This window comes from Mobula birostris, chromosome 20 (genome assembly GCF_030028105.1).
Source record: "Mobula birostris isolate sMobBir1 chromosome 20, sMobBir1.hap1, whole genome shotgun sequence".
NCBI lineage: Eukaryota > Metazoa > Chordata > Chondrichthyes > Myliobatiformes > Myliobatidae > Mobula > Mobula birostris.
Genome location: NC_092389.1, coordinates 36,336,851 through 36,354,645, shown reverse-complemented (window position 1 = coordinate 36,354,645; position 17,795 = coordinate 36,336,851). Strand labels below are relative to the sequence as shown.

The following is a 17,795-nucleotide window of genomic DNA, read 5'->3' as shown; positions in this document are numbered from 1 at the left end:
GCTCACCTTTTCCACTGCTGATCCCTTGTACAACCAAACAAAATAACGTTTCTCAAGACCATGGTGCACCCACAAAACATATCACTCACACACACACAGGATACAAAACAAAATATACCATAAATAAGTGAAAATATAATATAAAAAAGACTGTAGTATGCAGCACAAAGAAACAGTAAACCACTCTCTGTCCAAGTGACAAAAGCTCAGTGGTGAAAGGGTATTTATTAGTCTCACAGCCTCAGGAAAGAAGTGGTTACCTAGTTTGGCAGCCCTAATCCTGATGCTCCTGTACCTCCTTCCTGTTGGTAGTGGGTCAAAGTGATTGTGGAATAGGTGGTGGAGAACCTCAACAATACTTCGGGCCCTTCATCTGCAACACTGCTGGTAAATGTCACAAATGGGGGGAAGAAGAGGCAGGAAACCCCGGTGTCCTCTCAGTTCATCCCTTCCTTCCCATGGCACAACCCAATTATACTGGGATCCTGCAACTCCATCCCATTGCCCACCCCCTGAGCACAAGGTAACCTTACCATAATGGCATTCAAGATGTTGTGCCGGTGATTGTTGTACGTCACAAAGAGCTGTCTGAGTTTCAAACCTGCTGTCTCCAGAAAGTTGACTACTGCTGCTGTGTCAACCTGCAAAGAAAGGTCAGAGATAGTCAATCAAACCCTCTTTACCTTCGTAAGATCTAGGATCAGAAGATCAATTAGATCATGCCTAATTGTATTTCAATTTTAGTTCATGACTTGGCTTCCACATTCCTGTCTAATCTTCTTTCCTTATTTACAGATAGAGTGCAGAACATGCCCTTCTGGTCCTTTGAGCCACAGTGCCCAGCAACCCCCATTTAACTCTAGCCTCATCACAACACAATTTACATAACACCATAAGAAATAGGAACAGAATTTGGCCATTTGGCCCATAAAGTCTGCTCCACCATTTCATCATGGCTGATCCATTTTTCCTTTCAACATCAATCTCCTGCTTCCCCGCATCCCTTCATGTGTTGACCAATCAAAAATCTATAAAACTCTGCCTCAAATATACATAAAGACTTGGCCTCCAGAGCTACCTGTGGCAAAGAATTCTACAGAATCACCACTCTGTCTGAAGAAATTCCTCATCTCCGTTCTAAACAGACACCCCTCTATTCTGAGGCTGCGTCCTCTGGTCTTAGACTCTCCCACCATCAGAAACATTCTCTCCACATCCACTCTATCAAGGCCTTTCACTATTCGATAGATTTCAATTAGGCCACCCCTCATTCTTCTGAATCTAATGAATACAGGCCCAGAGCCATCAAACGCTCTTCATATGGTAAGCCATTCAATCCTGGAACCATTATCATGAACATCCTTTGAACCCTCTGCGGTTGCAGCACATCCTTTCTAAGATAAGGGGCTCAAAACTGCTCACAATACTCCCAGTGAGGCCTCACCAGTGCTTTATAAAGTCTCAGCATTACATCCTTGCTTTTATATTCTAGTCCTCTTGAAATGAATGCTAACGTTGCATTTGCCTTCCTCAGCACAGATTCAACCTGCAAATTAACCTTTATGGAATCCTGCACATGACTCCCAAGTCCCTTTGCACCTCAGATTTTTGTATTTTCTCTCCATTTAGAAAATAGTCATCCCTTTCATTTCTTCTACCAATGTACATGACCACACAGTTTCCAACGTTGTATTCCATCTGCCTTTTCTTTGCCCATTTTCCTAGTCTGTCTAAGTACCCCTTCTTCTTCCTCAAAACTACCTGCACATCCACCTATCTTCAAATCGTCTGCAAACTTTGCAACAAAGCCATCAATTCCATTATCCAAATCATTGACATATAACACAAAAAGAATCGGTCCCAACACTTTGGAACACCACTATTCACCAGCAGCCAACCAGAAAAGGCTCTTTGCCTCCTGCCTATCAGCCACTGCATTATCTATGCTAGAATCTCTCCTGTAGTACCATGGGTTTGTAGCTAGTGAAGCAGCCTCATGGGTTAAAGGCCTTCTGAAATTCCAAGTACACAACATCAAGCGATTCCCCTTTGTCTATCCTGCTTATTAGTTCTTCAAAGCATTCCAACAGATTTGTCAGGCAAGATCTTCCCTTGAAGAAACCACCCTGACTACAGCTTATTATCATATGCTTCCAGTACCCCAAAACCACACCCTTAACAATCGACTCCAACATTTTCCCAACCACTGAGGTCAGGCTGACTGACCTATAATTTCCTTTCTTCTGCCTCTGTCTCTGAAGAGTTGCAATTTTCCAGTCATCCGGAACCATTCCAGAATCCAGTGATTCTTGAAAGAACATTACTAATTTCACCACAATCACTTCAGCCAACTCTTTTAGAACCCTTCGTGTATACCATCTGGTCCGGGTGACTTCATTTACCTTCAGACCTTTCAGTTTCCCAAGAACCTCCTCTCTAGTTATGGTAACTTCACCTACCTTATGAACCCTGACTCCTGGAATTTCTACCATACACAGTGAAGATGGATGGAAAATAATTAGTCAGTTTGTCTGCCATTTCTTTGTCCCCCATTACCACCTCTCCACCATCATTCTTCCAGCGCTCTGCTATCCACTCCCCCCTCCCTTTTACACTTTATGCAGCTGAAGAAACTTTTGGTATCCTCTTTAATAACATTGGCTAGCGTACTTTCTGATTCCATCTTTACCTTTTTAATGTCTTTTTAGTTGCCTTTTGTTGGTTTTTAAAAGCTTCCCGACCCTTTAACTTCCCACTAATTTTTGTTTTATTATATACCCTCTCTTTGGCATTTATGTTGGCTTTGACTTCTTTTGTTAACCACGGTTGTGTCATCTTTCCTTTAGAATACTTCTTTCTTTTTGGGATCTATATATCCTGTGCCTGCTAAATTGCTTTCAGAAATTCCAGCCATTGCTGCTCTGCCGTCATCCCTGCCGGTGTTCTTTTAGAAACGATAGAAACCATAAAAAAACTACAGCACAGAAACAGGCCTTTTGGCCCTTCTTGGCTGTGCCGAACCATTTTCTGCCTAGTCCCACTGACCTGCACACGGACCATATCCCTCCATACACCTCCCATCCACGTATCTGTCCAATTTATTCTTAAATGTTATAAAAGAACCCACATTTACCACCTCGTCTGGCAGCTCATTCCATACTCCCACCACTCCCTGTGTGAAGAAGCCGCCCCTAATGTTCCCTTTAAACTTTTCCCCGAAGAAAATTTTTAAAGTATTCCACAGGATGAATGCTCATATTATTTTTGTACAAGAAACTCAAGTCCGGAAAGAGGATAATCAACGTTTCTTTAGATTCTGGAAGAATCAACAGTATCATGCGAATTCACACGCTAAAGTAAAAGGCGTTTCTATATTTATAGATTTGTCAATTTCATTTACGTACTATGAGACGATTTCAGATTCTAATGGCAGATTTTTATTGATTACTGGCTCGCTATTTAACAAAAAAGTTGCCATGCTCAATGTTTATGCTCCAAATGTTGACTGTCTTGATTTTTTCAAGAATCTCCTCACATCTCTTTCCAATTTAAATGACTATATGCTGATTATGGGTGGTGATTTTAATTGTTGTTTAAACCCTTTGTTAGATAGATCCAAGTTTAATCAAGCACTTCGAATAAATCGGCTACCCTTATTAACTCTTTTATGATTGACTCTGGAATCTCAGAAATTTGGAGATTCTTGCATCCGAATGACAAAGAGTTCTCTTTTTTTTCACATGTACATCAGCATTATTCAAGAATTGACTACTTTCTTATTGACTCTCGATTAATTTCTTTTGTTACGAGTTGTGAATATGATTCTATTGCTGTTTCTGACCATGCACCGTTGAAATTATTTATCAATTTAAGGGATATATCTACTAATTCTAGACAATGGAGATTTAATATCTCTTTGCTTCAAGATTCAGATTTTGTTAGGTTTATTGATGAACAGATTAAGTTTTTCTTTACAACGAATTCCACAGATGATATTTCCTGTGGGATCCTCTGGGATACTTTTAAAGCATATATTCGTGGACAAATTATTTCATACACTGCTGGACTAAAAAAGCAAACTAACAAGGAAATACTTAAACTGGTTAACAAGATTAAAGAAGTTGATAAGAAATATTCTATAGCTCCTAATCAAGAACTTTATAAACAGAGAATTGAACTTCAAATGGAACATAACCTTTTATTATCATCTTCAATTGAAAGTCAATTAATCAAAACTAAGAGTCAATTTTATATACATGGTAATAAAACTGGGAAACTTTTAGCTAATCAATGAAATCGGCCTCAGTTAAACAACAGATTCTTAAAATTCGTTAACAAGATGGCACTTTAACAGTTGACCATGACGAGATTAATAAATCCTTTCAAGCATTTTATACCTCTCTTTATCAATCAGGATTTCCTGATGACTCCACTATAATGTATGAATTTTTTAAGAAATTGAATATTCCAAAATTATCGTCTAATGAACGTTCAAAACTAGATGTACCTATTACTGTAGAGGAAATAAAGAATGCTATTTTTTCAATGAATTTAGGTAAAGCACCTGGTCCAGATGGATTTACAGTAGAATTTTTTTAAATTTTTCTCAACTACACTAACTCCTTGGCTATGTAGCGCTTTTAGGGATGCAGTTTCAATAGGTAAATTACCACAATCTTTCTATCGAGCTTCTATTTCCTTAATTCTTAAAAAAGATAAGGATCCTACTGAATGTGCTTCTTATAGGCATATATCTCTGCTGAATGTTGATTCTAAGATTTTTTCTAAAATATTGGCAACGAGATTGGAGAATGTATTACCCCAAGTTATTTCTGCTGATCAAACTGGATTTATTAAAAATCGTTACTCTTTTTTTAATATTAGGAGATTAATGAATATCATTTATACGCCTTCACCCAAAATTCCAGAATGTGTCGTTTCATTGGATGCTGAAAAAGCTTTTGATAGAGTTGAATGGGTATATTTACTTAATACCCTTGAGAAATTCAATTTTAGTCCGATATTCATTTCCTGGATTAAACTGATATATTTTACCCCTTTGGCCTTAGTATTTACTAACAACCAAAGATCCCCTTTCTTTCATTTATTCCGTGGTACCAGGCAGGGTTGCCCTCTTAGTCCACTACTATTTGATATTGCTTTGGAACCGCTAGCTATTGCCATTCGTGACTCCCCTAATATATTTGGTATTACTCGTGGAAATGAGACTCATAAATTATCACTATATGCAGATGATCTACTATTATATATTTCTAACCCAGGAAAATCTATTCCGGCAGTATTAACTTTGCTTGCTCAGTTTAGTAGCTTTTCTGGTTATAAACTGAACCTAAGTAAGAGTGAACTCTTTCCATTAAATATGCAGGTTCCTATTTATAGAAATTCTCCATTTAGATTGATTACTGATTATTTTACTTATTTGGGAGTTAAGATTACTAAGAGACATAAGGATCTATTCAATTTCAACCTCTTACCATTAATTAATCAGGTTAAACAACTGATTACCAAATGGTCCCCTTTGTCTCTATCATTGATTGGCTGTATTAATGCTTTTAAAATGTTTATTTTATCCAAATTTTTATATTTATTTCAAGCGATACCGATTTTTATTCCTAAATCTTTTTTTGATATTATTGACTCTAAAATTTCTTCTTATACATGGCAAAATAGAAATCCCAGATTAAGTAAAAAATACTTACAGAAATCTAAGAAAGAAGGTGGTTTGGCATTGCCTGTCCTAAGATTTTACTACTGGGCAATTAATATCCGATACTTAATATTTTGGACACAAGATTGGAATATAACTCCAAGCCCACATTGGGTAAACCTTGAAGGCCATTCTGTACAAGGGTTTTCTTTAGCCTCCATTTTAGGAACTTCATTGCCTTTTGCACTATCTAAATTGAATAAACAAATTTTCAACCCTATAATTAAACATACATTGCGAATATGGTTTCAATTTCGTAAACTTTTTGACCTGAATGAATTTATGTAATCAAGTCCTATTATATCTAATTTTTTTTCCAACCTTCGGTAATGGACCAAGCCTTTTTGATATGGAAAACGAAAGGCATAATATGTTTTCACGATTTATTTTTGGATAACTGCTTTGTCTTTTGAGCAGTTATCTGAGAAATTTGATTTGCCTAGATCCCATTTTTTTGGATACTTACAAATAAGAAATTTTTTAAATATTACGTTGCCTACCTTTCCGACTTCTAATCCTTCTGGCACTCTTGATAAAATTTTAGGCTTTAGTCCTTTACAGAAGGGATTAATAGCAATAATTTATGATATAATTATGAAATTACAGCCAGATATATCTGACAAAATTAAAAATGAATGGGAAAGGGAACTTCAACTTTCCCTACCTACAGAGAAATGGGATAAAATTTTTCAATTAGTTAGTACTTCTTCTATATGTGCTAAACATACTTTAATACAATTTAAAGTAGTACACAGAGCTCATATGTCCAAAGATAAACTAGTTCACTTTTATTCCCATATAAACCCTACTGTGATAGATGTCACTCTGAAGTGGCTTCTTTAACTCATATATTTTGGTCCTGTCCTCTTTTGGAAAAATATTGGAAAGACATTTTTGATATTATTTCAATAATTCTAAGCTTTGATTTAAAACCCCATCCTATTACGGCAATCTTTGGATTGCCAATGGTAGATTTTTGTCTTCTTCAGCCTGTCGAATGATAGCTTTTGTTACTTTAATGGTGAGAAGATCTATTTTGTTGAACTGGAAGGAAACTAATCCTCCACCTACATTCCAATGGTTTTCTCAAACCATATTAAGTTTAAATTTGGAAAAAAGTGATATTTTTGACCCTTCGGTTAAATTTGAAGAAACTTGGAAACCTTTTATGCAACATTTTCATATGATGTAATCTGACCTTTCCGAATCTTTTTTCTAAACTTAATTTATATGAGGAGAGGAGCGGAGTTAACGACATTATTGAACATGTCCGATATAAGCTGTTGGTCTAGCCCTGTTTTGTTTTTTTTTCTTGGGGTTTTTTTTGTTTATATATTTTTTTTCTTTTTATTTCTTTTTTAATGTTTAATCTCATAATGAGTTTGGAAGTCTTTTATATCTATGTTACTTAAAATTCGTTTTATATATGTTGATGAACATTTTTCCAATCTCTGTGTACCAACTTTGTTATTGAGTTTGTAATTTTGAAAAATTAATAAAAAGATTTAAAAAGAAAGAAAGAAAGTAAACTTTTCCCCCCTCACCCTTAACCCATGTCCTCTGGTTTTTTTCTCCCCTTGCCTCAGTGGAAAAAGCCTGCTTGCATTCACTCTATCTATACCCATCATAATTTTATATACCTCTATCAAATCTCCCCTCATTCTTCTACACTCCAGGGAATACAGTCCTAACCTATTCAACCTTTCTCTGTAACTGAGTTTCTCAAGTCCCGGCGACATCCTTGTAAACCTTCTCTGCACTCTTTCAACCTTATTTATATCCTTCCTGTAATTTGGTGACCAAAACTGAACACAATACTCCAGATTCGGCCTCACCAATGCCTTATACAACCTCATCATAACATTCCAGCTCTTATACTCAATACTTCGATTAATAAAGGCCAATGTACCAAAAGTTCTCTTTACAACCCTATCTACCTGTGATGACACTTTTAGGGAATTTTGTATCTGTATTCCCAGATCCCTCTGTTCCACTGCACTCCTCAGTGCCTTACCATTAACTCTGTATGTTCTACCTTGGTTTGTCCTTCCAACGTGCAATACCTCACACTTGTCCGTATCAAACTCCATTTGCCATTTTTCAGCCCATTTTTTCAGCTGGTCCAAGTCCCTCTGCAGGCTCTGAAAGCCTTCCTCACTGTCTACTACACCTCCAATCTTTGTATCATCAGCACATTTGCTGATCCAATTTACCACATTATCAACAAGATCATTGATATAGTTGACAAATAACAATGGACCCAGCACTGATCCCTGTGGCACACCACTAGTCACAGGTCTCCACTCAGAGAAGCAATTCTCTACTATCACTCTTTGGCTTCTTCCATCGAGCCAATGTCTAATCCAATTTACCACCTCTCCATGTATACCTAGCGACTGAATTTTCCTAACTAACCTCCCATGCGGGACCTTGTCAAAGGCCTTACTGAAGTCCATGTAGACAATAACCACTGCCTTCCCTTCATCCACTTTCCTGGTAACCTCGTCGAAAAACTCCAAGAGATTGGTCAAACATGACCTACCACGCACAAAGCCATGTTGACTCTCCCTAATAGGACCCCGTCTATCCAAATGCTTGTAGATTCTGTCTCTTAGTACTCCCTCCAATAACTTACCTACTACCGACATTAAATTTACCGGCCTATAATTTCCCGGATTACTTTTCGATCCTTTTTTAAACAACGGAACAACATGAGCCACTCTCCAATCCTCCGGCACCTCACCTGTAGACAGCGACACTTTAAATATTTCTGCCAGGGCCCCTGCAATTTCAACACTAGTCTCCTTCAAGGTCCAAGGGAACACCTTGTCAGGTCCCAGGGATTTATCCACTTTAATTTTTCTCAAGACAGCAAGCACCTCCTCCTTTTCAATCTGTACAGTTTCCATGATCTTACTACTTGTTTCCCTTAACTCCATAGACTTCATGCCAGTTTCCTTAGTAAATACAGACGCAAAAATCCTATTTAAGATCTCCCCCATTTCCTTTGGTTCCGCACATAGCCGACCACTCTGATCTTCAAGAGGACCAATTTTATCCCTTACAATCCTTTTGCTCTTAATATACCTGTAAAAGCTCTTTGGATTATCCTTCACTTTGACTGCCAAGGCAACTTCATGTCTTCTTTTAGCCCTCCTGATTTCTTTCTTAAGTATTTTCTTGCACTTCTTATACTCCTCAAGCACTTTAATTACTCCCTGCTTCCTATACATGTCATACAACTCCCTCTTCTTCTTTATCAGAGTTGCAATATCCCTTGAGAACCAAGGTTCCTTATTCCTATTTACTTTGCCTTTAATCCTGACAGGAACATACAAACTCTGCACTCTCAAAATTTCTCCTTTGAAGGCTTCCCACCACGATCAAGTTGAAACTAATGGTGTTATGATCACTGGAACCAAAGTGCTCCCCTACACAGACTTCCGTCACTTGTCCTAACTCGTTTCCTAACAGGAAATCCAATATTGCATCCCCTCTAGTTGGTCCCTCTATATATTGATTTAGAAAACTTTCCTGAACACATTTTACGAACTCTAAACCATCTAGACCCCTAACAGCATGGGAGTCCCAATCAATATATGGAAAATTAAAATCCCCTACCACCACAACTTTATGTTTCCTGCAGTTGCCTGCTATCTCTCTGCAGATTTGCTCTTCCAAGTCTCGTTGACTACTGGGTGGTCTGTAATACAATCCCACTAATGTGGCCATACCTTTCCTGTTTTTCAGCTCCACCCATAAGGACTCAGTAGACAAGCCCTCTAATCTGTCCTGCCTGAGCACTGCTGTAATATTTTCCCTAACAAGCAATGCTACTACCCCACCTTTCATTCCTCTGCCTCGATCACATCTGAAACATCGGAACCCTGGAATATTAAGCTGCCAGTCCTGCCCGTCCTGTGCCAAGTTTCACTAATTGCTATAACGTCATAATTCCATGTGTCAATCCACGCCCTCAACTCATCCGCCTTCCCCGCAATACTCCTAGCATTGAAATATATACACCTCAGAAGATTTTTACCACCACTCACAACCTTTCTATTAGCGGATTTGCTTGAACTTTTAACATCATTTATTTCCAATCAGTTGTGGCCAACTCCTCTTTCATGCCTCTGTAATTCCCTTTACTCCACTGTTATACTAATACATCTGACTTCAGCTTCTCCTTCTCAAATTTCACAGTGAATTCAATTATATTATGATCACTTTCCTCTAAGGGTTCTTTTCCCTTAAGCTCTCTAATCACTGTTGGTTAATTGCACAACACCCCATCCAGACTCGCAACCACAAGTTGCTCTAAAAAGCCAATTCATAGGCATTCTAGAAATTCCCCCTCTTGGGATCTAGCACCAGCCTGATTTTCCCAATCTACTTGCATACTGAAATACCCCATTCCTATTGTAACGTTGCCCTTGGCCTTCATTTTCTATCAGTTTGAGGTCTGCATATAACTCCCATCACAGCTTTTTTACCCTTGCAGTTCCTTCATTCTATTCACCAAGATTTTACACCTTCTGACCCTATGTCATCTCTTTCAAATGATTTGATTTCATATTTTACCCACAGAGCAATGCCACCCCCTCTGCCTTCTTGCCCATCCTTTTGAAACAATGTGTATCCTTGGACATTAAGCTCCGAGCTATAATCTTCTTTTAGCCATGATTCAGTGAGGCCTAAAACATCATACGTGTCAACCTGTAACTGTGCTACAAGTTCATCCACCTTATTCCCGTATACTGTGCACATTCATAGACAACACCTTCAGTCCTGTATTCACCCTTTTCGATTTTGTTTGCCTCTTACATTGCAACTCATCCTGTTGACGGCAATTTTGCCCTATCACCAGCCTCTCCTTGCTAGGAATCTCACTACTCACTGGCTTTGTTTATAAACCAAGCACCTCATCCTCAGCACTATACTCCAGTTCCCATTCCGCTGCCAAGTTAGTTTAAACCCTCCTGAACAACTCTAGCAAAGGTGCCACAAGAGTCTCAGACTCCTCGGGTTCATGTGTAACCGATCCCTTTTGTACAGATTGCATTTTCCCCAGAAGAGATCCCAATGATCCACAAGTCAGAACCCCGTCCCCTGCATCAGTTCCTCAGCCACGCATTCACTTGCCAAGTCATCCTATTCTTACCCTCATTGGCATGTAGCATGAACAGCAATCTAGAGATTACTATCCTGGAGGTCCTGTTTTTCAGCTTTCTACCTAGATCCTTAAAATCTCTCTTCAGGACCTCTCAACTTACCTACCTATGTCATTGATGCCAATATGTACCAAGACTTCTGGGTGCTCACCCTCACTCTTGCAAATGTCATGGAGCTAATCCAAGACATCCCTGAACCTGGCTCCAGGAAGGCAACATCCCACCTAGGTCTCTCTATAACACCCACAGAATTTCGTCTCTGTTCCTCTGACTATGTATGGAATCTCCTATCAACACTTCACCTATCTCCTCTTCACCTCTTCACCCAGTCACTGTGGCTTCCCCCGGTAGGTCATCCACCTCAATAATATCTAAAGTTAGATATCTATTATTGAGGGGAATGGCTACAGGTGTACTCTGCAATGGCTGTGTATTTCCCCTCCTTCTCCTGACTCTCACCTGTCTCCTACAATCTAGAGGTGACTACCTCCCTCCAGGCTCCTGTCTATCACCTCCTTATTCTCCCGCACAAGTCCAAGGTCATTGAGATGCAGCTCCAGTTCCTTAACATGTTCTCTCAGGAGCTGCAACTCGGTGCACCTGGTGCAGATACATTCAGACTTCCCACGTCCCACACAGAGTACAAAACACTGTCACTGAACTACTATGCCCAATACATGAGGAAGGAACAAATAAGAACAGTAAGAGTGAAACCAACCAGAGCCTTTACCTCGCCCTGCCTGATGAGCCAAAGTCACTCTGCTTGCACGCAGACATCGAACGGTAGCCCTTTTTACGTACTACCTCTTGCTGATTAGTCGCTCAATGCAGAGAAACTGCCAGAAAGCAGTTACAAAGGCCAATTAACCTACTAACGGGTAATCTTTATACTGTGGGAGGAAATGCACACATTCCACTGGGAGAACGTACATACTCCTCACAGAGAACATCGTATTGAACTCCGAAGTCCAACACCCTGAGCTGGTATAGTGTCATGCTAACGGCTACATTACCGTGGCAGCCAATTACATCAGTTCAATTAGATTAGATAAATTCAATTAGATCGTGACTAATCGTACTTTAATTATCTCATTACTTTGCTTGCATGTCCCTTTCTTATCTTCTCAATAACATGTTGTTCAAAAAGCAAAGAAAACTGTAAATCATAAGAGATTCTGCAGATGCTGGAAATTCAGAGCCACACACACAAAATGTTAGAGGAACACTGCAGGTCACACAGTATCTATGGAGAGGAATAAACAATCAACGTTTTGAGATGAGATCCTTCATCAGGATAGGAAAGGAAGCAGGCAGAAGCCAGAATGGAAAGGTGTACAAGCTGGCAGGTGATAAGTGAGACCTGGTGAGATGAAGATGGGTGGGTGGGGAAGGGGGCTGAAGTAAGAAGCTAGAATATGATAGGTGGAAAAGATAAAGAGCTAAAGAAGATGGGGCTCATCAGCTGTGGTTGGCAATTCTTCCGGGAGAGGCAAAAACTCTGATCTCATACAGAGAGGCTTTGAGGAAAGAGAAGCAGAATAAACAGTGTAAAGACAGGAAGATAGAAGGGCTGAAATGTGTGTACCTCAATGCAAGAAGCATCAGGAACAAAGGTGATGAACTGAGAGCTTGGATACATACATGGAATTATGATGTAGTGGCCATTACAGAGACTTGGCTGGCACCAGGGCAGGAATGGATTCTCAATATTCCTGGATTTCAGTGCTTTAAAAGGAATAGAGAGGGCGGAAAAAGGGGAGGAGGGGTGGCATTACTGGTCAGGGATACTATTACAGCTACAGAAAGGGTGGGTAATGTAGCAGGATCCTCTTTTGAGTCAATATGGGTGGAAGTCAGGAACAGGAAGGGAGCAGTTACTCTACTGGGTGTATTCTATAGGCCCCCTGGTAGCAGCAGAGATACAGAGGAGCAGATTGGGAGGCAGATTTTGGAAAGGTGCAAAAATAACAGGGTTGTTATCATGGGTGACTTTAACTTCCCTAATATTGATTGGCACCTGATTAGTTCCAAGGGTTTAGATGGGGCAGAATTTGTTAAGTGTGTCCAGGATGGATTCCTGTCACAGTATGTGGACAGGCCGACCAGGGGGAATGCTATACTAGATCTAGTACTAGGTAATGAACCGGGTCAGGTCATAGATCTCTCAGTGGGTGAGCATCTGGGAGACAGTGACCACCGCTCCCTGGCCTTTATAATTATCATGGAAAAGGATAGAATCAAAGAGGACGGGAAAATTTTTAATTGGGGAAAGGCAAATTATGAGGCTATAAGGCTAGAACTTGCGGATGTGAATTGGGATGATGTTTTTACAGGGAAATGTACTATGGACATGTGGTCGATGTTTAGAGATCTCTTGCGGGACGTAAGGGATAAATTTGTCCCGGTGAGGAAGATAAAGAATGGTAGGGTGAAGGAACCATGGGTGACAAGTGAGGTGGAAAATCTAGTCAGGTGGAAGAAGGCAGCATACTTGAGGTTTAGGAAGCAAGGATTAGATGGGTCTATTAAGGAATATAGGGAAGCAAGAAAGGAGCTTAAGAAGGGGCTGAGAAGAGCAAGAAGGGGGCATGAGAAGGCCTTGGCGAGTAGGGTAAAGGAAAACCTCAAGGCATTCTTCAATTATGTGAAGAAAAAAAGGATGACAGGAGTGAAGGTAGGACCGATTAGAGATAAAGGTGGGAAGATGTGCCTGGAGGCTGTGGAAGTGAGCGAGGTCCTCAATGAATACTTTTCTTCAGTATTCACCAATGAGAGGGAACTTGATAATGGTGAGGACAATATGAGTGAGATTGATGTTCTGGAGTATGCTGATATTAAGGGAGAGGAGGTGTTGGAGTTGTTAAAATACATTAGGACAGATAAGTCCCTGGGGCCTGACAGAATATTCCCCAGGCTGCTCCACGAGGCGAGAGAAGAGATTGCTGAGCCTCTGGCTAGGATCTTTATGTCCTCGTTGTCCACGGGAATGGTACCGGAGGATTGGAGGGAGGCGAATGTTGTTCCCTTGTTCAAAAAAGGTAGTAGGGATAGTCCGGGTAGTTATAGACCAGTGAGCCTTACGTCTGTGGTGGGAAAGCTGTTGGAAAAGATTCTTAGAGATAGGATCTATAGGCATTTAGAGAATCATGGTTTGATCAGGGACAGTCAGCACGGCTTTGTGAAGGGCAGATCGTGTCTAACAAGCCTGATAGAGTTCTTTGAGGAGCTGACCAGGTATATAGATGAGGGTAGTGCAGTGGGTGTAATTTATATGGATTTTAGTAAGGCATTTGACAAGGTTCCACACGGTAGGCTTATTCAGAAAGTTAGAAGGCATGGGATCCAGGGAAGTTTGGCCAGGTGGATTCAGAATTGGCTTGCCTGCAGAAGGCAGAGGGTGGTGGTGGAGGGAATACATCGAGATTGGAGGATTGTGACTAGTGGTGTCCCACAAGGATCTGTTCTGGGACCTCTACTTTTCGTGATTTTTATTAACGACCTGGATGTGGGGGTAGAAGGGTGGGTTGGCAAATTTGCAGACGACACAAAGGTTGGTGCTGTTGTAGATAGTGTGGAGGATTGTCAAAGATTGCAGAGAGACATTGATAGGATGCAGAAGTGGGCTGAGAAGTGGCAGGTGGAGTTCAACCCGGAGAAGTTGTGAGGTGGTACATTTTGGAAGGACAAACTCCAAGGCAGAGTACAAAGTAAATGGATCTCGGGGTACATGTCCACAGATCGCTGAAAGTTGCCTCACAGGTGGATAGGGTAGTTAAGAAAGCTTATGGGGTGTTAGCTTTCATAAGTCGAGGGATAGAGTTTAAGAGTCGCGATGTAATGATGAAGCTCTATAAAACTCTGGTTAGGCCACACTTGGAGTATTGTGTCCAGTTCTGGTCACCTCACTATAGGAAGGATGTGGAAGCATTGGAAAGGGTACAGAGGAGATTTACCAGGATGCTGCCTGGTTTAGAAAGTATGGATTATGATCAGAGATTAAGGGAGCTGGGGCTTTACTCTTTGGAGAGAAGGAGGATGAGAGGAGAAATGATAGAGGTGTACAAGATAATAAGAGGAATAGATAGAGTGGATAGCTAGTGCCTCTTCCCCAGGGCACCACTGCTCAATACAAGAGGACATGGCTTTAAGGTAAGGGGTGGGAAGTTCAAGGGGGATATTAGAGGAAGGTTTTTTACTCAGAGAGTGGTTGGCGCGTGGAATGCACTGCCTGAGTCAGTGGTGGAGGCAGATACACTAGTAAAGTTTAAGAGACTACTAGACAGGTATATGGAGGAATTTAAGGTGGGGGCTTATATGGGAGGCAGGGTTTGAGGGTCGGCACAACATTGTGGGCCAAAGGGCCTGTACTGTGCTGTACTATTCTATGTTCTATGTTCTATCTTCCTCTGCCTGCAACTACACCCACTCATGGGGAAGGCTTCAGAAGTAATCCCCGAAAAAAAAAATCCTTAGCTGGAGTCCCTAAGGCAGTCCTACGTTGAGTTCAACACTGACTGGCAGACCTTCGCCTGCAGCTCGATGGAGTAATACATAAATTTTGCGGCTGCCTTTAATTTCTCCTTTTCCCCAGTTTAAACCTTGAATTTTTAACTTTTATTTCTCGGATCTTAGAGGGAAATAGTTATCATTATGTCATATCCTTTAAGAAGTGGAAAGCAGCCTCTTGAATCCAGCAATGGAAAGGGAACAACTTTGAAAGAAAAATCGGAAGATATGCCTGTCTGGGCTGAGCGTTTGGAACGTGCGTTGATGGCTCTCGACAACAAAATAGACAATAGCACTTTTGAGTTGAAGTCGTTCCGACAAAGTTTTCAGACTATTGAGGAAAATATTATTTCCTTGAATACTGACTTTAAAGAATCGAAACGTCAAATTGTGGATATTTCAACCCGCTTGGAACAGACTCAATGTAAAATTGTCCATTTGGAGGCGGTCTCGTCGGAATAATATAGGAATTATCGGACTAAAGGAAAGTTCTGAGAGTGGGAATTTATTGGACAATTTTGCCAATTTGTTTTAATCTTTGTTTCCGGATATTCTCCCTCAACCTCCTGATATTGAAAGAGCTCAGAGAATTTTCATTTCGAATTCTCAGATTTCAGGTAAACCTCGGCTTATTTTGGTCAACTTTCTTCGCTTTAAAGTTAAAGACCAAATCATAAAATGTGCAAGGAAACAGAGAGTTTTTAAATTTAACGGTTCCGAGATCCATTTTTATGAAGATTATCCACGGGAAATTATGGAACAGCGGATCAAATTTGTCCCAGCGATGAAAATTGCTTATGCAAAGGGATTTTTTCCATTGCTTCGCTACCCGGCTAGACTAAAATTATTTCCTAATGATTCTGCACCTCGTGAGTTTTTGGATCCCCAAGCGGCATTGGACTTTGTTAACTCTATCGTGGAGTCGGTTGTCGCATAAAGGATACTTGGGCTGCTGAACAATTTTCTGAAAGAAAACAGGCTTTGAAGATTTTTGATATGCTGAAGATTTCCTTTGATTGATGAACTATTTAAAGAAGAGGTGAACTTCTTGGTTTGACTAAAAATGACTTTTTTGAAGTCTGGTATATGGCGTGAACTAACACAGTGGACAGATTATTAACTGGTTTGATTATCTGCTTCTTCCTTCCTTTCCTTTTATTAATTAAGTGATAGTTTTCATAGTTTATACAGACTCTTTCTTATATAGTGAGGAGTGTTTAGAATAGATAATTAGCTTTAGTTTCCTTTGTTAAAGTTGGGTAGTAAGCTAAAGGAATAATGGTGTCTTTTTCTTGTTAGAGATTGTATTGTTTAGGTTTAATAGCATTGTTTTGATGCTTCTGGAGACTGTTTTTGCATTCCTAGTTTATTTTCAATGATTAACTATAAACATCTTTTTTCTGCTTCTCCGCTGGGCTTTCTTATCTTAGGGTCAAGAGCAGGGATGTGATGTTGAGGCTCTATAAGGCACTCATGAGACCACATTTGGAGTATTGTGTGCAGTTTTGGGCTCCTTATTTTAGAAAGGATATACTGACATTAGAGAGGGTTCAGTGAAGATTCACGAGAATGATTCCAAGAATGAAAGGGTTACCATATGAGGAATGTCTGGCAGATCTTGGCCTCTATTCCTTGGAGTTCAGGAGAATCGGGGGGGAGATCTCAAAGAAACATTCCAAATGTTAAAAGGCCTGAACAAATTAAATATGGCAAAGTTACTTCCCATGGTAGGGGAGTCTAGGACAAGAGGGCTTGACTTCAGGATTGAAGGACACCCATTTAGAACTGAGATGCAGAGAAATTACTTTAGGCAGAGGGTTTGTGGAATCTGTGGAATTTGTTGCCGAAAGAAGCCGTGGAGACCAAGTCACCGGGTGTATTTAAGGCAGAGATAGATAGGTTCTTGATTAGCCAGGGCATCAAAGGGTATGGGGAGAAGGCAGGGAAGTGGGGATAACTGGAAGAATTGGATCAGCTCAAGACTGAATGGCAGAGCAGACTCGATGGGCCGAATGGCCTACCTCTGCTCCTATATCTTATGGCGGCACGGCTCATTGGGTGGAAGGACCTGTTTCGCACTGTATCTCTCAATAAATAACGGGGAATTCATTCACAACTCAGCTGCAAAAACTTACTAACATCTTACCACTGAGTGCTGGAGATTCAGACTTTCCAGCTTCTGGGAATGGGTGGCCAGCGCTTCAAAGACATCAGATGAGATATCGTTACAGTTGGTCAGTCGCAAGGAGGTTAAGTGAGGACAGGACTCAGCGACAACCTGGAGAGAGATGGTGACATTGTAAGAACAGTGGAATAACATAGTCTCTACATCTTAAGTTGGACTCTACAACTCACGTTACCAGCACTGCTTATTTACTTACTTATTCATT

At 40.4% G+C, this 17,795-nt stretch overlaps 1 pseudogene; it reads right to left on the bottom strand.

Annotated features, from left to right (window-relative positions):
- LOC140184951 (F-box/LRR-repeat protein 6-like) overlaps positions 1-17,795 on the bottom strand; it is a 55,645-nt pseudogene that overhangs the window by 14,556 nt on the left and 23,294 nt on the right.